The following is a 23441-nucleotide window of genomic DNA, read 5'->3' as shown; positions in this document are numbered from 1 at the left end:
GAAAAGAAGAGAACATCTAGAGAGAAGAGAGAGATGGGGGAATTCAGGTTAATAAGCAAGGAGTTAAAACGGCTCTCAACGTGAAGGATTTCACAAACACACACCTAATGTGAGCCACACTCTTAACCTTTTAGAAGAAAAAACACTCACCCAACATGAAATACAAAAAAAAAACTCACGCTCTTTCTCTTGTATAAAAGACTTCCTTTGAACAAATTTAAAGTATAAATTCAATATTGGATAATTTGGAAAAAAATCTCATATTTTGGGAATCAATCACTCCATTTAATTTTGGATATATCTTGAACATGCCAACTACAAATTTGTTGATAATTGTAGATCTAGATTCTACTCTTCAAGATCTTTCCAATGATATGTCACATGAGGGGGTTTTGACAAACTTTTGGACAAGTTCACCATGATCCCATTTTTAAAATGGGAATGGGATTTTTTCCAAATTATCTAATATGGTGTTTATATGAAATAATAACAAAAGGAGTATATCTTCTGTGAGTGAAGAGGTACAAAAAGTTGTTTTGAATAGAAAGAACTAAGAGGATCCCTCTCCTTCTTTGCTATTATCTACCATCATGTAACCAATACAAAGATGGACTTTCACCACTCATGACTAACATGTGCAACAAGATACCCGCAGTGGGCTATAGAGAGATTCAACTAGCAATGATATCTCATCCTCGTTGGCATATAAATTCTTTGTGTGAAGAAGACTTGAATTCTTTGACTGATGCACCCACAAAGGTTATGCCATAGTTGAGCTCTTTTCTTGCATATAATACTGATGCACCCCCTCCTTTTGTGACACATATGGTTGTTTATATAGATGTCCAAGAGCTCTCTCTTTCTCTCCTTTTTGTTTCATAGAAGAATGGTGCTGCTCTTACTGTGATTCGTGTTGTCCCCTTTTACTGAAAATGGCTTCCTTCTTTGTAAAAAAATTTCTTCTTGTTATGGGCTACCACACCTCCAAGAGGGAACTCAATGCATTCACCTAAAGCATAATAGAACACAACTGTTGTAGGGCACTTACCAATGCTTCAAACTTAAGTCCCTTGAGGCCTCCAAGCTCACTTGTTAAGCTCCACCTCCACGCTATCATCGTAAAGTCGCTCACACCATCACATAAGGCAATCACTTTCTCTCACTCCCCCACACAAGCACGAATCATACAAGCACAGAAGAGGCACAAATACTAGATTGCTCTTAAGACACAGAAGAGCTCTCAATAGCACAAAGGGGGATTGTCTCTTTTCATTATGATAAAATGCCTTCTATACAATTGGCCTTTTTTCACACTTGGACGCCCACCAAAACTTAACTAACTAAGGCCTTGGGTGGCCAATATCTCATAATGTACAACTTTTATAGTGCCTTTCCATGACACTTATTAATGTCCTCAATTGGAGGAGCATACTTGTTAATCCAAAATGGGATTAACATCTCCCCTACTTGGTGTAGGTTCTGTCCTGAGATGAGAACCTGTTATCGAGATCGAAAGACCTGGTCACTGAACTCATGATGATAGAAGTTTCGGCGTGATTAAAGCTTTTTGAGGGTTTTTCTAAATGCTGAGTGTGAATGCTAGAACCTTGTGTCCACCATGTCCTCGAATGTGACATGCATGTATGTAGGAAGACACCGCAGTAGATGATGATAATACAGCAGCATACCCCTTTCAGATGGGCCTTGATTCATGTCGAATTGTAGTTGTTCAACTTCATATCCATCATATGGCTCTTTGGGTTGATCAATCAGGACCACGAGCAATTTTAAAAATCTAACACTAGCCATGATTGCTGGGTTCAAGATACAGTGCCATGCTTGTATCCAAGTGAGCATCTGTTTTCTTTGCTCTTGTATGTCTGTAAAGGTTGCTGGCATGAAGATTGGGAAGTTTTAACAGACATGCGAGTCGCGCTACTTAGCCTCCTGAAACTCTAGTGGAGTCCATCTTCTCTTTAGTGGCATGTATAATGGGTCAACTCATTGAGTTGGTGGTGCACACATATAGACATGGCTATATTCTAGAATTGTTAAGAATTCCTTTCTCCAATCCGTCTATATTCTAAAATCTTCTAACTTGGGATGTGCATCATCTGTGATGATAGTGGCATAGCCCCCTCATGTGTGGACTGGTGGGGGTGAGATTTTCTCCACCTGCGAAAGCAATAACTGATCATGAAGATAACTATTCAGATTCCAGCATGTCAGCCACAATTGTGGATTGGCTAATTTTGTCTACCATGCCACATTAGATCACAATGTACCCTCTCTAGCCATAGGGAGTAGTTCTTCTAAATCTGGGCGAGGTGCTCATAGAGGGTATGGTACATATTGCTATTTTATTGGTGTGACCTCGGAGTAGGCCTCAGGTAGAATTCTTCAAGTTGGCTCAAATGGTGTTATTTGCATTAACACCTTGAACATCAGCTTCGGCCTTAACAGTGGATTGCCAGCTCGAATGAAGCCTTCATATTCTACACTAGATAATGACTCCAAAACTGTATCATCAGTAAAAGCTTCAATATTGTCTTGGGGGACATTATGGCGTACCTCCTGAGATTGCTGTTCGGGAGACGGGTGAGGTGCCAGTATCTCCTCAGGGGGGTGAGAGGGTTAGTGGGAAAATCTATATGTTGAGGAATGAGAGTGCATTCAGCTTGAGACTTGTTAGTAGGTGGGGCATTAGGATATGGATTAAGTAGTTTACTAAAACGACATTAGAATATACTAGGTAAGTGGAGATAGAAGATGAAGATGGTGTCTCTTCGTGACCATGACTTGAGCTGGGGGGTGGGTGGCTAGGTTTATGAGATTTCATAAAATCTTGAAGGTCAGGGACATCCTCTGGATTTATGTTAGGATATTCAATATGGGTGGCATCAAAAGTGTAAAGTACACTGGTGGTTAACATGGATTCTAAGTGTTTGTAGATATTAGAGTATAGTTTTAGAATTTCAAAAGGGTGATATAAAGAAGACTCACATAAGTTTAAATGCTGGTGAGTATTATAGACTTCTAGTAACCCGTGGCTTATAATCCATTGATAACTTTGTGCTACCACCTCGTAGTTGGCCGGTGTCTTGGGAATATCATCTGGAACAAACCGGTCTAATTTTTTGACAGTGTTGTCTAAAATTCCAGAGTTTTATAGTACCCGACACTAACTACGAAGGTTTAACACAATAGGATGTAATGGATAAAAGTAGATATCCTATGGATTAGTTAATACTATGTCTCCCCACAAAATTCCCATTATGATAGTGGGGTCAGCATCACGCTCAATATTTTGCTCAATGAGGGTTAGTTCACCTAGGCCTAGGTCCTTGGACAAATTTATATCGTATTAAAGCAAGAAGAGGGTTAGTGTAGACAAAAATAGATTAAGAGTTTGAGGAGGAGTCCGAGGGGTTACTAGCAACTGGCTCGCTCAAGCAGTAGGCGCATCTCGTAGGCTCTTGTCTTTGACTGTGCGGTCCTATATTGCTAATTGGTGTTCCAATTCTTGTAGACGTGAGTCATTGGTGCTGAGAAGGTTTGATATGGCTATTTCATCCGCGGACCATCTGTGGAGCATCCAACTCCTTGAAGCGCCTCGTTGCGTCCTCCTGGGCACATCTAGCAGTAGCCTCTCTTTCTTGAGCCTCTGTGATTCTCTGAAGTCTTTCGGTAGCCAGTCTTTGGCTATCTTATAACTGTTGAGTGACTTGTGCCATTGGCTCTCGGTGTGCTATCTCCATTCTTTGTGTTTCAATTTGATTAGCACTAATGGTATCATTAAGGGCTCTTACTTTCTCTGCATGTGCCTTGTTTGTTTGCTCTCTTTCTTGTTGTAAGTGAGTAGCCCTGCGTTCTGCTTCCTTCAAACTTGAAAATAACTATTGGATCTGGCTTTACAGCTCTTCTTCTTTGGCCGTGGACATATGCTCGAGCTCTTCTACTTGCTGGGCATGAATAGCTGTGAGCTCATGGTTGTGGCTAACCTCCTTCTGGAGTCGCTCCTCCTTAGCCTGTTCCAACTTTGCCTTAAGATCCATATTCTCCTTAATTCTCTGAACAATAGTTTTGCTTAGAACCAAATTATTGCTTTCCAGTGACTTGTAATAACTGGTCTCTTGCTCCTCAGTGGCCTTCAAACTCTTCATGATTACATCTCGATGCATGGCCTTTATTGTTGTCAAGTGTTCCTTTAAGGTCTGTACTTGTGTGTTTGACTCTTGAACTTGCTTCCAAAGTGCAGCGTTACGATCATGCACCATGTGTGTAGTGAGGAGATGGTAGGACCATACCCTTTTCTCTTGCTCCCATAGTGGTGCACTTGTGTGTGCGGCCCCTTCCAGTCCATCATGCGACAGGTTTAATAGTCCATCCAAACCTTCCATAGTTTCCTGCATGAACTGTTCATAATCTATATTCTGTATAGGAAGGATAGTTGGGGTAGTCTTTCTTCATCCTCCATACGCCTTCTTTTGCTCAGACTGGATGTATCTTCACCCCTTGGTCTTTTACCTGTGTCAAGTGGCGTTGTTAGATCTTACACTGGAATTGATGTTGCCGTCTCAAGTTCTTGTGATTCTTTAGCCAGCACTGGGATTGATGCTGGTGTCTCTGGCTCCATCTTCGCAGGGGATAGGTTTGTGAATATAAGTTGTGTTTGGCTCTAAGGAGGAGTAATCTGCTGCGTGTGTTCTTGAGTGGCTTGACTAATAGTGGCTTCTTGCAGTGTCAGTACTTCCTGATATGATCGAATCTCTTGTGCCAGCTCAGCCTCTATCCTTTGTGATTTCTTAGCCACATTAGGAATGATGCCCCTCATCTTCCTTTCTATTTTCTTTTTCCTCCTTTTCTTTATCTCCTTCATTATGGCTTATGTTTCTATGAGGACAGCTTGGCCCTCTTGCATCTCTGCAACTGTCAGCGCTGGTCGCTCAGGAAGTAGTGCTAATAACTACATCTACTCTACTGGTTCAGGTTCTAGAAGGGTCCACTTTGCCACATAGTTTAGGACCTATGTTAGGGGTTGCATATCTTGGACTGATGGGCCTTGAGGTAGTTTTCCATCTCCCGCCGATGTATGTAGTATGCCTAGTCCTCCTCCTTCTATTCATGGACCTTTGCAATTCTGTTTAGTGGGACCTTGTTATAGTAGTCCACTGGCTTCACCTACATGATCAGCGACATTGCCTTGCATGCCTTCTCCATAGCCTCATCCCGGATATTCTCATATTCAGCCCCATTGGAGTTATATGAGATCTTCTTCAGCATAGCATCCAAGGGCATCTTGTCAAAGGCATGGTTGAGTACCTTGACTGGTGGTGGGAGATGCAGAGCTTCACAGATTAGATCTTCTGTTGATCAGGACCTACTCTGTTGTGCCATTGGCCTTCGTGACTGTGCCCCGCTTGTTAGCTTTGTCATAAGTTTTAATTTACTTGGCACAAAGCTCTGTGTCGATGTTCTTGGGAAGAGTCTATGCCATTTTGCCGAGGCCCACTTTCTCCATCTTTTCTTTTACTTCTACCTCTTCCACGATTTGTAGGCACTCCGGGCTGTGATACTACAACGCCACCTTTCCACTCCATGGGCCGTATGGATGTCCTTTGCTTATGATGGCACCATGGAAGGCTTAGGAATATGGGCCCAAGTAGTTCATCTTTGGTCCCCGCGTCGACTTCTTCTTCTGACTCACCGGGGAGCTTATAGTGCTGGCCTGTGTTACAGCGGGGATCTCTACAGCTTCGGGGTCTGATGTCGACATCTGTACGTGTAAAGAAAATCAGTCTCCATACTGGTGGGGTAGGTACTGTGACATGAAAAATTGATATCTTTCATTTTCAATTTTGTACATATTTTGATGGTTTCTCAATGGTAATAAGGTGGAAGCTTGTCCAAGAAGATTGCGAAGCCCACAATGGAATAATGGCGTGGTGACGTGGTAGCTTGGCGGCTACTCTGATAATAGCATTCTATCTTCAAATATAATGGTTTTACTTGATTTAGGGTGCACACATTGTAAATGCCACAAGTATGCTTGATAAATACTTTGGTATAGTAGATAGGCTAGTGATGTGGAAAATAAAAGTGGGCCTTCATGCTCACATGGATTTTAATTATATTATTAATATAGTATTCACCATAAGGCTACGAGTTGGGGAATGTGGAAGGCATGTGGAAAGCATGTGGAGGAGTGTGTGTAGGTGCATAATTGGGAAAGATTCTTCTAGAATGCCTACATGGAAGAGGAGAATTCCGCCATGTGTAAGTGGGATCTCCACCTACATGCCACTTAGACTTAGCTATTATCTCATCACACTTTCAAAGTAAAAAAGTCTTCAATTTAATAATCAATAGAAGACTTAGCCTAAGAGGACAATTTATGGTGACATCTACCATGTCACTGAAGGGTTGAAGATTTTTATGTTGTAATTTGTAACAATGGAAGACAGGGTGATTCTCCACCTATAAAAGGAGCCCTCCTCTCCCTTTCAAATCAATGAATGAAGCCTCCCCAATTGAGCGTTTTGTGTCATTGCCATTCTCTTATCTTCAAACCCTTATTCAAACACTCTCTTTACATGTGAATGCCTCATTTAGCATTAGCTCCTCATGCTTAACCCAATTTTGGACCTCTTTGATGATTCATGATAACTGGGATAAGGAGTTATTATCTTGGTAGGCCTGTGACTTCTCAAGGTAGCCCTTGCCTTATTACCGCCCTCCTTTGGAGGTACCAATGTTTTCAAACGTTGTATTAAAAGGTATCAAGGGATTTTCAAGGACGCTTTGGGCTTCTTTGACGATCCTTTCTTAAATCTTACACCACTTACGGACTTTGTGACACTTAAAGTTGGGATTCTTTCTCTATTTTGGGACAACATACGGCTTGACACAAGGCCGTAAGTACTACTCCTCACATATTGTTTTTTCGCTTATCTTAATTACCATCAATTTTTCGTAATTTTATTTTTCTTTCACAATTCCTCATCATGTCAAACCCGCACACCTTCGATTTTCAAGCAAGTTCTATCTCTTCAAGCTCAATTAAATGAGGAACGAGCTAAGAGAATAGAATTAGAAGTACTAATCTTTAACAGGAAACTATCTTGGAGTGTTGAGCCTGACTTTAACATTCGATATATCTTCAAGGCCCCTATACTTACCCTATTCACCACCACCTAACTACTAAGTTAATCCGTTCTCACGTAGTTCCTCAACCACTAGGCAATATCATTAACACACGTCAAACTAGCACTTCTTTTTCTCCTCCACAAGATGTTTTTTTCACTAACCCACTCAACCCGAATAGTCACTAGCTTGTTAGCGAGTTGAGCATCCTTTCAATGTGGTAAGTTCATCACAATCTCTCTAAGATATCTACTTGCTCTTTGCTATTGTGTGTGTGTGTGTGTGAGATAGAGAGAGCGTTGAGAGGTTAGTTAATTCTTAGTACATGTTCTTATCTATCATCTTTGTGAGAAAGAGTAGATAGAGGACAGTGAGTCCTTCAACAGGACGTAGAGCATCTTCCTTAGTGATAATAGTAAGGAAGAGAGAGTTTGAAGGAGAGGAGTTGGCAACCACTAGTCGAGCATGGATGGCTTCAAGAGACCCGAGCTTGGAGATAGAGTTATGGAGGGAGCCAGAACAGGCCAAAAAACCAACTTGGTTGTAGGAAATTTCTTTCTTTGATGATTTCCTTGGCCCTTATTAAGATGGTTATTTTATGTTGGGTGACCACTTTTTGGTGGAGGCATTATAAATATCTTGTGCTGCTAGGATTTCTTTGGGAGTTCTGTGTGTGTTATCTTTACTTGACGCTTGCTCCTTATTGGGCAAGCATCTTTGAGTGATGAAGTTTGGGGTGCTTGATGAGGAAATTTTCTTGGTATAGGATTTTCATTCGGATAACTTGTTTAGGTTTGGAAGTTACCTATTTCTCAAAGAAGAGGCAACTATTGATGGCAAGGGTTAGGTTGTAATTTTGGAGACCTTGATGAGGAGATATTCTACCGCTTCCTTCATTGGCAAGGCTTTAGTATAGGAATCTTGTTGGGTAACTGTTTAGGTTAAGCTACCTATTTGGATGATGAGATGGCAAGGCTTGGATTGTTGTATGGTTCAATGATTCCCCATCCAAGGAATTGATACGTTTTGGTTAAAAAATCTATAGTGTAGATTCAACAATAAAGACCAGTAAGAACTACTAAAAAGTGCATAGTAGTGTCTCCACCTCCCCAGGTCATCCAAGCTCATCTTGGACCTCATTTGGGCTCAACAATGTTATGACATGGTGTCTTAGCGTAATGTTTGCTTACCTTGGTGTATCTTGTTTTTTTGGCTTTCCATCCACTTTAGGAGTGTGCTAGACCTACCATTACCATCATGCCACTAAGGCCATCGTTTGGCCCATGTGCCAAGTTGCTCAACCATGGCTTCTCCTCATAATGGTGGCCTTACAAAACATGAGCCAAAAAAATCTATTACAAAATAAAGGGAGGATGGACATTGATATCCAACATACATGCCTTTTGATTGCAGTGCAATCTCTCTCTCTCTCCACAAAGGTTTGAGGGGAGCCTCACATTGGTTTTATCAAGAGAGGTTTGGTGCACAATTAATAGGAGGAGAATGAAAGCTATAAGGAGGAGAGACGATTGGCATGGCAATGGCTAATAGATGACCCACATGCCTATCATGTTCAAGGACAAGTTAGGAGGTGACAAATTTGAAGGGGTTGCTATATCAATAATATGAAGATATCTTGACATAAATTAGTAGTCGTTTATTTAATTCAACACATGTCACAAATAAAGCACATGTCACAAATTGGTAGTCGTTTATTTAATTCAACACATGTCACAAATAAAGCACCCAACGTCTACTTTTGCATTTGAAGGGGGTTGCTATATCAATAATATGAAGATATCTTGACAAATTTGAAAGGGGTTGCTATATCAATAATATGAAGATATCTTGACATAAATTGGTAGACGTTTATTTAATTCAACACATGACACAAATAAACCACCCACCGTCTACTTTTTCTCTATTAATTAATCAAGATGTTTAAAGAAGAAATTGTTGGACCTTAGGTTCTTTAAGGTTTTAGACCTTTGACACATAAGATTTGGTAGATTCATGTCATGATGTTGATGTTAAATTTTGCATGTCTTTTTGACGCGTGTCTCCTTTTCTTTATTTGTTATCTTGGGTGTAGGATATGATTTTTAAAAAAACTTGATAAACCTTATATGATTGCTTCCCTAGCATTGATATGATGGCAGCACATGTAGGACATGGTGCTCACCCTTCTAATTGATGTGGTTTCCTTGTGCTCCCGAGCTTTTGATTCCAGGTGATATGTTGGGATTTCTCTCATCCCTATCCTTATGCTCAATTCTTTTTTGTTGTGGTTATGATTGAATCATTTGCTTGAGGTCATGTTCATCCTCTTCCGATTCTAGGTGATATGTTGGGATTCGATGGTCAGTCGGTGCTTGTGCTTTGGTTTAATGGGGCACCTCTGTTGTGGTTTAATTAGGGTTTACATAAAAAATTGACTTTCACACTTGTTAGGTTTTTAAAAAACGCATGCATGCCTGGTTTAATTAGGGGCTTATGGGTAAATTCATGCATCTCTATGCATGCCTATGGTTTGGTTTAGCTAAATTTATTTTTTTCCATACCTAGGGGCTTAATTAGGTTAAATTTTTTTGGCCATGCATGCCGATGCGCATCTGTGCATGCTTGTCCTCTATTTAGTTAGGTTTTTTTTTGTCATGCATGCCCATGCGCTTGTGCGGTATGGTTTGATGAGGTATAATTTTTTTTAAAGGCTTGCATGCATCAAAGAAATAAAAAATTTCCCCTATTTTCTTTTTTGTTATGCTGTGGGGTTAACTAGGGTTTTGGCCTTATCTCTTGGTGTGCTTTCTCGCACTAGGTACATGCTATAAGAATAAATCTCTTTGATTTTTGTGATGCCTCGTGTATGTGTTTTATTTGTGTCTATCTTAGATGGCTCCCTCATAGTGTCATGTCCTTAATGATAATCCTTCTACTTGTGTTCCTAGACATTATGTTCTGTTTTGTTTGCTGAACTCCTTTGTGCAATCCGTCCTTCTCTTGTTGTTCATCGACATACACATGGGAAAGCTCCTATCCATACCCCTTTGTTGGATGCCTTACATTCTAGTGCTGTCCATGATGGCAAAGATGTCAAAGACACAACTTTGCCGTGTGCTGAACATGAATCCTCACCTTGCACTGCTCCTCGTCAACATGCACATCTAGAGTCTCCTTGTGTGCGTATTGTTACCCATCTTGAAGGAAACCACGGCCTACAGAACCTTCACTCTGTCAAAAATAGAGGAAGGTCTTGTGAATCTAGTGAACCTCTGAAAGAAAAGAAAGCTGCATCTGATCCCATGAATAATAAACCTATGTCAAAAACTAAGCTACTAGAGCTGTTTGTCACTGTTGGCATTAGGAATGGTGATATGGACCTTGTATATTGGGAGCCACTAGAACAATTTATTCGAGTTGAATGTGTCAGTGGCCTATTTGCACTGGAAAGGGGTGGAACTCTGAGTCGCGTCCATCTTCAGATGGTAGTAAAAGTCTTTTAATCCTCAATCATTTTTGTCAGTAAAATGATTAAAAGACATCTTGAGTGGAATGTCTCTAACCCTATAGGAGGCATTATCATCTATAGAGCTTTGAAATAGGTCTGTCTCCACACGTATGAGGGCATGTTAGGTTATTGTATATGAAAGACTTACACAAGCCACACTTCAGATTTTTTAGTCACAATGTCATTGCTGAAGAAATAACTAGGGGTCGTGAGCAATATGCATAGTGATGAAAATCCCTCATATCACTCAATCTACTGACGTTAATGAATTTTTTTATATGGATCATGCTAGTTTCAGGTACTTTAAAGATGTAGACATTGCTAGAGTTGAAGATGAACAGTCAGAGAATGACGATGGTAATCCAAGATCACGAAGCAACCCCATCCATGTGGATAGTGATGACGATGTTTGCAAATGAGCATGTACCTGCATGGCAAATATTTCTCTCTTTGGGACCCGCTAAAGATGAGGGAAGCAATAGAAAATGCTCATGATTTTGTATCTTTGCGTCCCAGGAAGCAAATGGAAGATACGATCGTTATGTAAGGAATTTCAAGAGATATGTATGACCATCTTTTGAATCTATATTTTCATGGTGATCATTGTATAAATCTTCACTTTATCGTTGTAAAAATTCCCACTATTGTTAATACAAAAATATGTTTTTTGTATAATTTTCCTATTTCAAATGAATGGAACAAATGCAATTTTTTTGGGTGTTTCATACATTATTTTTTTAAGTCATTTAACTCATTTCACATTTATGATGGCATTTTTTATTTTCAAGTATTATTATTTCTTGTAAAGCTCATAGGTACCCATCACAAATAGGAGTCCCAATTTCCAAAAGCGAAGACAAAAGGATTTTCAATATTGATCCGGATGATGCTATCATCACTGGCAGGCTTGATTTCTAACGAGCACCCTTGCCCTTCAAAACTTAGGAGTTTGGTAAAATAAAACTAGGATGCTTGGGTAGCCTTATCCTCTTGATTGCTTGAACTTGTGCATTGTCAACGTACTTTAAAAGAACGTGTGTCCTTCCGTTCATGTATAAACATCTAGAAGCGCTTGAATGAAGATGGACACTACAACCCATACCATTTCTGCAGCACGTCCTCTTAGTATGCGTGTCTTTCTAAAGTTTATATGAACAGCTTATAGAGCTTGAGCTTGAGGAATCGATGGACATCGATAGAGATCTCAGGGTACATCGTAAGGTTGATAATTCCAAATTCATTACCACATTTGAATCTGAGTTACACGTCATTCACCAAGTCATAGGATTTTCGTGCTTGTTTGTGTGAGTGAAGTTAAAAAAAACTATACATAAATTATGGCGGGGAGTTGGCACAGTCCTCCCCCTGAAATTTTATAAACATAGGAGAACGTGCCCTTCCCCCGTTTTCTAAATAGCACTTTCGATATCGAAAGTGAACCAAAACACCTTCAATGTCATGTGCATGCTTGCCCATGTACATTCTTAGGGCTAATCCAAAAGGGGCAGCCAAGAAAAAAAGACCATTAAAGCTAGGATTTGGAGCACAAGGTACAGTGTGGACTTGGAGCATGGCTTGGAGGATGTCAATCTAGCATTGGTTCCAAGTATGCTTTCAAATTCATGCTCATTCGAGCATTTCAAATATGATCTACACTACACGAAGTATGCTACCCAAGCACTCACACAAAACATAGTAAAGAATTTAAGAAAAACAATCTTGTTTTGTAAGCTTCAGAGCATGGAGTGCACCTGGTTTTGATGATGATGATGTGTGTGCAAACAACACTATCCACATGCTTCCTAGCAAGAAATCCGCAAGCATGCCTAGTGGCCCTGTCTCCCCTACGACCCAATCCACATGGAGTGCACCTGGTTTTGATTATGATGATGTGTGTGCAAGCAACACTATCCACATGCTTCCTAGCAAGAAAAACAATCTTGTTTTGTAAGCTTCAGAGCATGGAGTGCACCTGGTTTTGATGATGATGATGTGTGTGCAAGCAACACTATCCACATGCTTCCTAGCAAGAAATCCGCAGGCATGCCTAGTGGCCCTGTCTCCCCTACGACCTAATCCACCAGGGCTTGGTTTTCAGAGTCTGTGTCGAATTTGATACAACTATACGGATCTTTCCACCATTGAAGCACAACCCCTCGCAAGCCCTCTACCTTGGCTTTCAAAAAAAACATGCTCTGTTCCAAAAATGACTTACAAATAGCTCAAATCTTGTGAGGGATGGCCTTCCAGCATGGGTAAATTGTCCTGTGGAATGTTCCTCACTTAGTCAGAGCTGGTAGCCCCCACCATGAAAGATTGTTCACAAGGAGGTTCAACAAAAATGACAACCATGTTGACGTGCTCCTCGTTTGTAAGCATTAACTCACAATAGATCATACCAAATGTTATAAGACGCTTCTCCCTAGGCCTAGCCATAACCTTTGGTCTCCCCTAAGAATCACTGTAGGGTTTGCATCTCTATCAGCAGCCAAGAGACTTTGGCACCATCGTCTTGCAATAGGTGATTCTTGCTCCTAGGCCCAGGTTGGCTTCCTCGGCACGAAACCACCTACTTTTGGTGGCCCTCTCTACAAGCACCATGCCACCACGCATGTAGGCCTGGGCTCGCTCGCTCGCCCCCCTGGGGTACATGAGCAAGCCTCATAAGCACGTGATGCTAGAACTGGAATTAGGCATCATCTTTGCTGCGACCTTGGCGCAGCTGACGGAGTTCTTGGCAGCATGCCCTGCAAGCTAGACTAACACCATGTTCCTCAAGGTGTCGGGAGCAGATGACATATCAGCCCGTAACATCTCTTTGGACGACTCTCCCTTCTTGACCGGCATAGCCCTGACTTGCACAAATTCCACAGTGCCTCAGCCGCCTATTCAGCCCCTGCTGATGAGTCCAGTAGAGAATCTACGTCACGTTGGGCACTGGAATTGGGCATCATCTTTGCTGTGATCTTGGCCCAGTTGACAGGGTTCTTGGTGCCGTGATCTTGGCGCAGTTGACAGGGTTCTTGGTGCCGTGGCGGTTCCTGCACAGAGCTTATGCTCGGAAAGGGAGCCGCTCTGATCAGATATTGGGCAAGGGGTGCCAATTAGGTATACCTATGAGGAGTTGGAGGCTGCTACTAATGGATTCCGCTTGAGATTGGGCTCTGGTGCATTTGGGACTGTTTTCAAGGGCGTAGACGGCACATAGATAGCAATGAAGAGATTGAAGGAAGAGGCCCTGAAAAGGTCGCCGAATGGAGACGTAAAGAAATTCAGGGCAGATGTGAGCATCATAGGCAAGATCTGTCACCAGAATCTAGTGAGGCTCTTAAAGTTATGCGAGGAAGGGGATGCTAGTGTACGACTTCACAATTCAATGCTTCCTCCGCCTGCCCTGCAGTTAAAGAGTAAAAAAGGGTGTTTTTTCTACCAAGTATTTTACTGCCAAAACGGCCAAAAACGGGCGTCGGGCAAGACGCCTTCAATGACTCGTCCAAAAGCCAAGACAAAGAATGGTACGCTTTTGGACTGGGGAAGATGCGCAGATAAAAAACCATCTCTGAAAAAACCAAGGAAAGGCGAAAAACTGGGGAAGATGAAACAGAGGTAGGCTCTGGCCTTCGTATCACCACCATCTCCCACATCCCCCTTTAAGCTTCTCACCATTTAATCTTGCATCGAAGACTTTCATTCTCCTCAGGCGGTGGCCCTCCCAAGTGCATGGGCACTGAGTGGAGGAGCCCCTCCCTTATCAGACCTCAGACAGCATCAGCTTCACCTGCAAGATCAAATCAAATGCTCAGCAGTCACATTCCCTTAGCTTTACCTTCAGCCTCCCATCAAGTCCTAATCCATCACTCAAACCCTTGGAAACCCAATACAGAAGAACAATGGAGAGGAGAAGCCATCATTGATGCAGTAATGGATGAAAACTCCAGGCTGGCACAGGAACTAAAAGAAGCCAAAGAACAACTTCAACACATGAAGAGCCAGGAACAAGTCAAAGAGCCCTCCCCCATGCCAGCAAAAGAACCAACCCAACCTTCAGCTTCAGTAGCCCAACACCAAGCAACAACCAACAACACCTCACCAGGTATGACCTCTACCAACACTGTGCATGTAAGCTTACCAATAGAACAGGTCAGAAGCAAGGTTGAAGACTACTCAGAAAGATGCTTGGTTGGACTACTTTTTGGACCAAGACCCTCTATGGAATCAATGAGAGCATGGATAAGGGAAAGCTGGATACCTCTCGGAATAGAGGTCACCCTAACTCAAGCTCTTGCCAAAGGCTACTACTTATTCTTCTTCAAAGAACCAAGTATGGCAATGAAGGTTATTAGCTCAGGGCAATGGATATATAGGCATCCCCCTTTCTGTTTCATGAGATGGACAAAGGACTTCAATCCTGATGGCCCCAAACCCTCAGCTTATCCAGTGTGGGTAGAACTCCCTAACCTCCCCATTCACCTGACCCCATGGATCAAAACCATATTATCACCCCTAGGTCAAGTCCTTGGCACCAAAGCTGTCTTATATTACAACCCTGCTTGGCACCCTCAAGTTCTAGTAGAGATTGACCTTTCCCTCCCTCTCCCAGATGAGATTGCTATAGAGTGTGGTGAGTTCTCCCATATTCAGCCAGTTCTTTACAAACACCTTCCCAACTCCTGCTTCCACTGTAGAAAACAAGGACACCTTATCAGAAACTGCCCCATCAAACACCCTCAGATCATCCTACCCCAAGTTTCTGAAAGAAAAACCTCCCCTAACCCTAGCCACGCCCCCCTAACCCTGGCCCTCAAGCCTCTAATGAAAACCCAAAAGAAACAGAGTTCATCCAAGTCAACAGAAGGAGACCTCCTAACAGACCCAAACCCCCTCATACCTTTCTCAAGCCCAACAGGTACTCAGTTTTAGCCTCTGTACCAGACCCTGATGATACAGAAGAAGAAAATGAATGTGTAGAAAGCACCCCTATAAACAAACAGAGGTTAGAGAAGGAAGTTGACAACCTGGATTCAGCTGACATGGATACCACAGTCATCCCAGCTCCTGAAAAAAGCTCCAAACCACAAGGAGGTAACTCCAATGACATGGAGATAAGCAAAGAACTCAAGAGGGGCAGAGCCCACCTGGGAACCTCCACCCCCTAAAGGAGGTCACAACAAACCCCCCAACAAAAGATAATGAAATTTGCAAGCTTCAATGTCAAAGGACTTTCTAACCCAAAGAAAGCCCAACTAGTCAGACAATGGATTAAATCCAAAGGTCATCTGGACATCATCACTCTAGTGGAGATAAAGACTACAGGTGAGGAGCTTAACAGAAGGCTATACTCTATCTCCCCTTAACACTTTTGGTTATACTCATTACACACTCATGGAAGTGGAGGCCTAGTAGTGGGCATCCATAATGACTGCATCCAAGACCTAGAAGACTTTCACATTGACAACAACAATCAATGGATAGCAGTGCTCATGAACAACTTCACCTATGTAGGAGTATATGCTCATGGCCCGCAAAAACAGAGGATTAGAACATGGAACTCTCTACTAAGGCTACAAGCACCTGTTTTGATTATGGGTGACTTCAACATGGTTGAAACCCTCAAGGACAGATTCAACTCCAAAGGTCAAACCTTGTTTGGAACAGAGAAACAAACTTGGGAAAAAGTTAAACATTCAATCTGCAAGACTTGGGGCAAGAAGGAAGCTTCACATGGCAAAACTACTCTTCTGGAGAGCTCACGAGAAAAGCCAGATTAGATAGATCTTATGCAAGTAGTGAAATATATACTAAATACAATAGGTGTGAATGCTCAGTTGACTTTACTACCTGCATATCAGATCACTACCATGGATGATCAAGACAACAGACACAAATCTAGCTGGTTCCACACAGACCCTAAACTATTTAAGCTGCCTCTAGTACAAGAAGAAACCAAACACATCTGAAACTTCTTCTTAAGCAACAATCTTTCCCCAGCTAAAGCTTGGAGTCTATCAGTTAAGTCAACCCAAAACTTGCTCAAGTAGGTCAGAAAGGAAGTTACAGCTCACAGAATTAGCAGATTAAAAAAACTCCAAGAGCAGCTTCAAGAACAAGAATCCTCCACTGACTCTACTAATGTCAATCAGCTCAGAGCCAAAATTAAAAGAGAAGAAGAACTTGCCCTCCAACATACCAAGCTCTTTACCAGGGAATGGTGGGCAGGAAAAATTGACAGGCCTTGCCCTGAAATGTTTAAAATGCTGAAGGTCAAGCAAAGGCAAGAACATATTCCCTTGCTTAAAAACAATGATGGAATCCAGGCTACCAACCAAGAGGAGAACAAAAAACTCCTTGCTGACTATTTTCACAACATCTTTCAAGAGGATGGTCCTCCCTCCCCAACCAAAACAGCTGCAATGGAGGCTATCAAAGTAGCCAGATCCAAAACTGTCCCAGCCAATATAGCCTCCTTACTGGAACAGGACATCACTCATGATGAAATCAAAGATGCCATCTTCTCTCTCAAAATCAAAAAGAGCCCAGGTGAGGATGGACTTCCTTCTGAATTTTTTAAAAAAAATTTTTATTTGCTAACAGGACCAATAATCCAAGTGTGGCAAGAATCTGTGAAATATGGAGCCCTGCCATCAACAATCAATGAAGGCCTTATCAAGCTCATCCACAAAAAAGATCCCAGAGAAAACATGGGTAACTGGAGACCTCTTACAATGCTCAACAGTGTGTATAAAATCATTGCCAAAGCCTTAGCCCTCAGATTATCCAAACACATGAAACTCTGGATAACCAAGGAACAAAAAGGGTTTATCAAAGGCAGGTATATCCTGGATTCCATCATTGCCTTATGGGAAGGGATTGAATATGCAGAAAAAACCAATCAGGACTTCATGTTTATTAAGATTGACTTTGATAAAGCTTATGACAGAATACAGTGAGACTACATCCGATGTTTCGAAAAGAATTTTTGCCTGTTAATGAGGCAGAGAGAAGCTGGGAGTTATGGGACAAGTGCTTGACTCAGAGATATGGGACTGGGCCCCCAATTCACCCACATGGTGAAAACTTTATTTGGAAATGCCAAAGTCAAAATTATCATTAATGGAGAACTGTCTGACCCCTTTTCCTTAGAAAAGAGTATCAGACAAGGATACCCCTTAGCACCCCTACTGTATGCAATAGCTGCAGATGGACTAAATTGGCTAATCAAGAACAAGATCAGCAAAGGTGAATTGATTGGCATCACTTTACCCAATGGAGAACAAATGTGCACTCAGATGTTTGCTGATGACACTAACAGCCTAATAGCAAATGATGAAGAGAATATCAAGGCACTCTGGAGATGCCTCCAAACCTACTGTGAAGCCTCAGGCTCCAAAATAGCAAGACAGGAATCAAAACCCTCATTGAACCTCCCCCTTCTTGGTTTCTGGAGACAGGTTGTAACATCATTCAAGATGGTGAAATCTTCAGGCTCCTTGGTATCCCCATGGGATTCAAGGTGACATTGAGACAGAAATGGCAATGGATAATGGAGAAAATAGAAAGCAAGCTACTAAGATGGAAAAGAAAGCAACTGTCACTAGCAGGGAGAATCATGGTGTTGAATCACTTCATCATCCCATCTACTATCTACTTTCTCAGTTGCTGGAGGCCCCCAGACTTTGACCTTAAAGACTTCACCAAGCTATGCAGAAATTACCTATGGGGAGGGGACCCATGGAACAAGAGCAGACCTAAAGTAAAATGGGACACCTGTACCATCCCCAAAACCAAGGGAGGGCTGGGGATTAAAGATATCAAGCATTATGCTAACAGAATGGCCTCAAAATGTAGAGAACCTCACAGAAGATTGGGCATAGCTGCTGCTCAAAGACACCCCCAGGTTCACTATCACAGGCCACAATAAATGGTGCAATCTCCCCATCAGCACCATCGTGGCATCCAAGCACCCTATAACCCCCAAAGGGAGTCAACTAGTAACATCCATATGGAAAGCCTGGTTCAGAATCAAGAGGTTTCTAACCATTATCCCCAAGGACAACAAAGCAGAAGGAATTTTAGCCAACGATTCTTGCTGGTGGTCTATACTCCCCCTGACCCCCCTTGAACCAGAGGAAGAGAAGATAGCTCTAAATCTGTACAAAAAAGGACTAGCTACCTGGGCAGATATATTCAACCACCACAAAGGAACCTGGCTAACAAGAGCTGAACTTGTAGCCAAATTTGACAGTAGATCACCAAAGTTGGATCTTATCCAAAGCAGAGCAGTTCAATGGAACCAACAGGAAATTTGGAAAATAAGCAGACCTCCAACCTTCAGTATCTCAACTTTTCAATGGGTAGAGAGCAAACCTCTACTCCCAATCCCTAATTTCGAAAGAGCTCCTGCAATCCACGTCACTCTCAACCGCCGATGGAACACCAACTGGGATCGAAAAAAATGGTATAACATCCTCAGGGAGCTGTGGAGCCCACATATCGACCCCAAGAAATCATGCCTAGCATGGCTGACAGTTTACAGAGCCATATGGACTCAAGGCAAGGCAGCAAAATTGCACCTCCTCAGATCAATGCTAGATGCGGCCTACCGGAGGACGATCTTCACATCTTCATTCAATGCATGCACATATCCAGCACATTCGAGCTGCACTCCACTATTCAGATGTGGGGCAAGGATGTCAACTGGAAGAATCTAATGTTAGGGGAAAACATAGGATGTTCAACAGCACTCTGGAATGTTATCAGATGTGAGTATCCATGGCACGCATGGCTGCACAGGTTATCAGCTACATTTAACAACTCTGAAATCAAGGGTCCCCCTCTCATAGTTTGTTTAATCACTACATGCAACAGGTACTGGACTAAACAAACCCAAGCCCTCTTCAGTCTAGAGAGAAGGCTATTGCTTAAATTCCAAAAGAGAGCTTCAGACTTCACCTTGGAAAAATTAAAAAAAACCAGAGACAAGATTCTACTCATCCTATCCAAGGATAGAGCTCTTATAGAAGCAATCAACAAGCAACAGTAATCATACCTCTCTCCCATAGCCCAAGAACAAAAGGCAAGGGACAACACAAAAAAGTCTCAGAAGAGGAATGACATACAGACAAGAATTAGGGACCAAACCAGGCAATCTGAAGAGAAAGATAAGCAATGTGACCTGTGTAGCAGCTGATAAAGGACCACGAGAGGAACCAGCTTCCAAGTCTACCACCTTCTGAAAAGCTCAGGTCCTGCGTGCTGCTTCCCCCCTTCATCATTTGGCTGCTGCTGGTGGGATCAAGCTATGAACATTTCTGCACTCTGTAGGTAATTGTAGAACTGACTAAGAATTGGCACTCAGGCCACAAGAGGCAGATGAGATGGTCACAGCCATTCACTGTCGCGCCCTTGTAATCTCATTATTACTAACATGCAAAACTGACGGGACCTGTTATAAAGGCCTATCTATCCCCGATTTGTAAGTCTCTTCTCCTATAATTCAAATCATGCCTTTTTTTGAAAAAAGAATGGTACGCTTCAACGCGGCATTCATTGACTTTGAGGCTACAGCCTACACGTGATCTATCCATCGATTATGTCTTGACTTGCGAGCATCCCTGGGAACTACCACTCTCCATCGCAATGAATGAGAATAAAGAGCGAGGAGAGGGACGGGCTCCTCCACTCAGTGCCCATGCACGAGGAGAATGAAAGTCTTCGATGCAGGATTAAATGGTGAGAAGCTTAAAGGGGGATGTGGGAGATGGTGGTGATACGAGAGCCAGAGCCTACCTCTGCTTCATCTTCCACAGTTTCCCGCCTTTCCTTGGTTTTTCATGCGCAGATTGGCCAAGTGAAGCAGCTCCACCAGCATCAGGCCACCTAACTGTTAACCAAAGCAGTGGCTCCAAAGTGTTCTTCACATACTATGAGGCCATCGAGCAGAGAAACCCTAGGAAGAAAATGAAGAAAGAGAAACATCCAGTAGAAGAAGGTGATGATGGTATACCTATGCATGATGATGATGGGGTACCCATCCTGCTATGGCTCCAAGGTGGCCCTGGATGCTCTAGCATGATTGGGAACTTCTTTGAGCTTGGGCCATGGCGCGCGCGTGAACAAAGATCAGTGCCTGCAACGTAACCCCGCCCCATGGAACCACATCTTTGGTGTCCTCTTTCTTGACAACCCTGTAGGTGCAGGCTTCAGCATTGCCGCCTCCATTGATGACATCCCTTCTGATCAAAGCCATATCGCCCGCGATGTCTACACCGCTCTCGAGGCCTTCTACAACCGGTTCCCTGCCTTCCGCGACCGCCCCTTTTATGTAACCGGGGAAAGCTATGCAGGGAAGTATGTCCCCTCTGTTGCAACTTACATACTTCGCAAGCAAGACGAGCAGAGGATTTCTTCTCGCACGTCACGAGCATTGCGGCTTGATGGTGTTGCCGTTGGCAATGGCCTTACCCACCCCATCGCACAGGTACAATCACTCAAAAAGAACTTAGAGAAGCACTTCTGTGGTGAGTTACGCAAACATTTAAACAAATTAGTTACTGTTTGTTCAGTTGGCTTGGAGCTTATTTAGATCGCAAGAGTTTTTGATATCCAGGTTCCACTCAATGCTCCCACTGCTTACTACATGGGGCTCATCGATGAGCATCAAAATGCCAATGCCGACATGCTGGCTGCAAAAGCCGTGTCTCTCATAGAGGAGGAAAAGTGGACGGATGCCCAAGATGCAAGGAATGAGCTACTAGAGAGTATATCCGGAACGTGACTGGCTTGGCAACCTTGTTGGATGTGAGGAGGAGAGTATTACACCACCAAAGATGGGGTGGACTATTTGGCTGCATTTTTGAACAAGGAGGAGGTGCAGAGGTCTTTGTTAAATGTTGAGCCACAGAACTGGGTGCCGTGCAGCAGTGATGTGAGCATGAGGATGGCCTCAGATGTGCCCAAGAGCACCAAGCACATGGTTGAGGTTCTACTGAATCGATCCATCCACCAGGGGCAGTTCGATCTGCGAGATGGGGTGGCATCAGCTGAGGCTTGGATTCGGCTCTTGCAATGGGATGGCATCAAGGGTTTCTATGCTTCGGATCGGAAGGTTTGGAAGGAGAACAATGTCGTTGCAGATATGTTCAATCCTACTCTGCTCTTACACATGTTGTGATCTCTAATGCAGGCCATCTGGTCCCTGCAGATCAAGCTTATCACTCACAGCGCATGGTAGAGGGTTGGGTTTCTGGTGACACCTTTCGCTAGTTATTAATTTGCATGCCCCACTACATACTATGTGGTCCAGACTCCACCACATGCTATGCTGACTATGAACGTATTATGCCGGTAGATCGCCTCAAAGAAATCTATGACAAAAAATAATCCAAAGCGACTGGGGTTGTTTCACAAAAGCCGACAGACTTTGATTTATTAACATTACTTCCAGCTATGAAGTCCAACTTTCCTTGAAATCACCACCAATAACCCTACTTAACATGTGATTTATATAGACCCAACAAAGAGATTGGGGAAGCCCTTGGCAACCTCAGAAAATTGGGTGTGAAAATTCGGTGTGCTAGTGCGGTTTTAGGGTGGTTTGGGAACGGGTGGGGGATGATGTGGCCGCGTTCCTTAATAGAATTTCAGGTGGACGGAAGATGTGTGAAGCAACCCTTGCCATGATTGATTGCGTAGGTATTGGGTAGCTCTACGTTGTAAGGCCCCTCTATGAGAGGAAGCCACTTTGTCATAGAGTAGCATATACATCGATTGAGCTTGGTTTGGACACCGGGGTGAGGCCATACGTAGTCAGATGGTTAACAGACAGCTTAGGTCGGCTTGGTTTCTTGCCAACTAGGCAACTTGTAATTGTAGAATGAGTTCATTGCGGAGCATAGCATGCTTGGGTCAGGGTTTGGAATAGGCACCTAGATGACCTAGGGGGGTCTAGAAGTTGTGCCTTGTCTGTAGTTCTCATTATTATTCTGGTTGGGTGATGTGGTCAATAGGGTCCAGTCAAACTTAACATAGGGTGGTTAACATAAATTGACCTAGCATACGATGGCCCTTGGCTTAGGTAGGTATCCTTCTTTCACGCATGCAATTCTTTGTTTTGGTGTCTTTCTAGATTGCCATCTAAGCTCTCTCACAAGAACACATAGGTGAAAGGCAATTGTTTGCCATCAATTGTAAAACATTGGTTTGCATCTCTTCTTGTTGTGAGTTATTGTTCTTTGTGAAAAACCTTCAATTTGCATTAACACACCAGTTGTAATTTCTTATATAAAGGCCATAAAAAAAAAGTTTGGTATGTAACATTCACTAGACAAACAAGAAGTGATGTATGATGAGTTTAGGACCTCATGCTATGTTTGTTCAATAGTGCTAACTAAATTAGAGAAAATGGCTATTTATTAATTTGTCACCCTAAGTTTATGGAAATCGTGCTCTTATAACTTGCTATGTGGAATAAGTTTTTATATATCTACAATACAAGCATAATATTAAGTATACCAAAAACAATCAAATTCATATGTTGTAATGCATTTATATTATAGCCCAATGAGAAAAAAAGTCTTATGTTGTTTTTTTATTATGACTCATTATAGCTAATAATACTACTCTTACAAGTGATCTCTTTTTCTTGAACTTTATAGTTGCAAAAATGCATCATCTAAGTACAAGGCTATTGGAGTACATGTAAATTCATCTTTCTATAACAAATAGTAAGAGTCTTCCAAGCAAGCACATTTCCACTAATATTTACTTTCTTTCAAATAAATAACCTTTAAAT

The 23441-nt window shown here is 42.4% G+C and overlaps 1 pseudogene across 1 annotated transcript; it reads left to right on the top strand.

Annotated features, from left to right (window-relative positions):
* Nucleotides 1-13418: 13418 nt before the first annotated feature.
* LOC147619912 (serine carboxypeptidase-like 50) lies at nucleotides 13419-22177 on the top strand (annotated as a pseudogene). The gene is made up of 7 exons (XR_015261780.1): nucleotides 13419-13575; nucleotides 13628-13759; nucleotides 13842-13934; nucleotides 15584-15733; nucleotides 16868-17188; nucleotides 20490-21128; nucleotides 21258-22177. The product of XR_015261780.1 is annotated as a serine carboxypeptidase-like 50 (transcript).
* Nucleotides 22178-23441: the final 1264 nt, after the last annotated feature.

This window comes from Cibotium barometz, chromosome 32 (assembly GCF_041138505.1).
Source record: "Cibotium barometz isolate CiBa-2024 chromosome 32, ASM4113850v1, whole genome shotgun sequence".
Lineage (NCBI taxonomy): Eukaryota > Viridiplantae > Streptophyta > Polypodiopsida > Cyatheales > Cibotiaceae > Cibotium > Cibotium barometz.
This window is presented reverse-complemented; position numbering and strand designations above follow the sequence as displayed.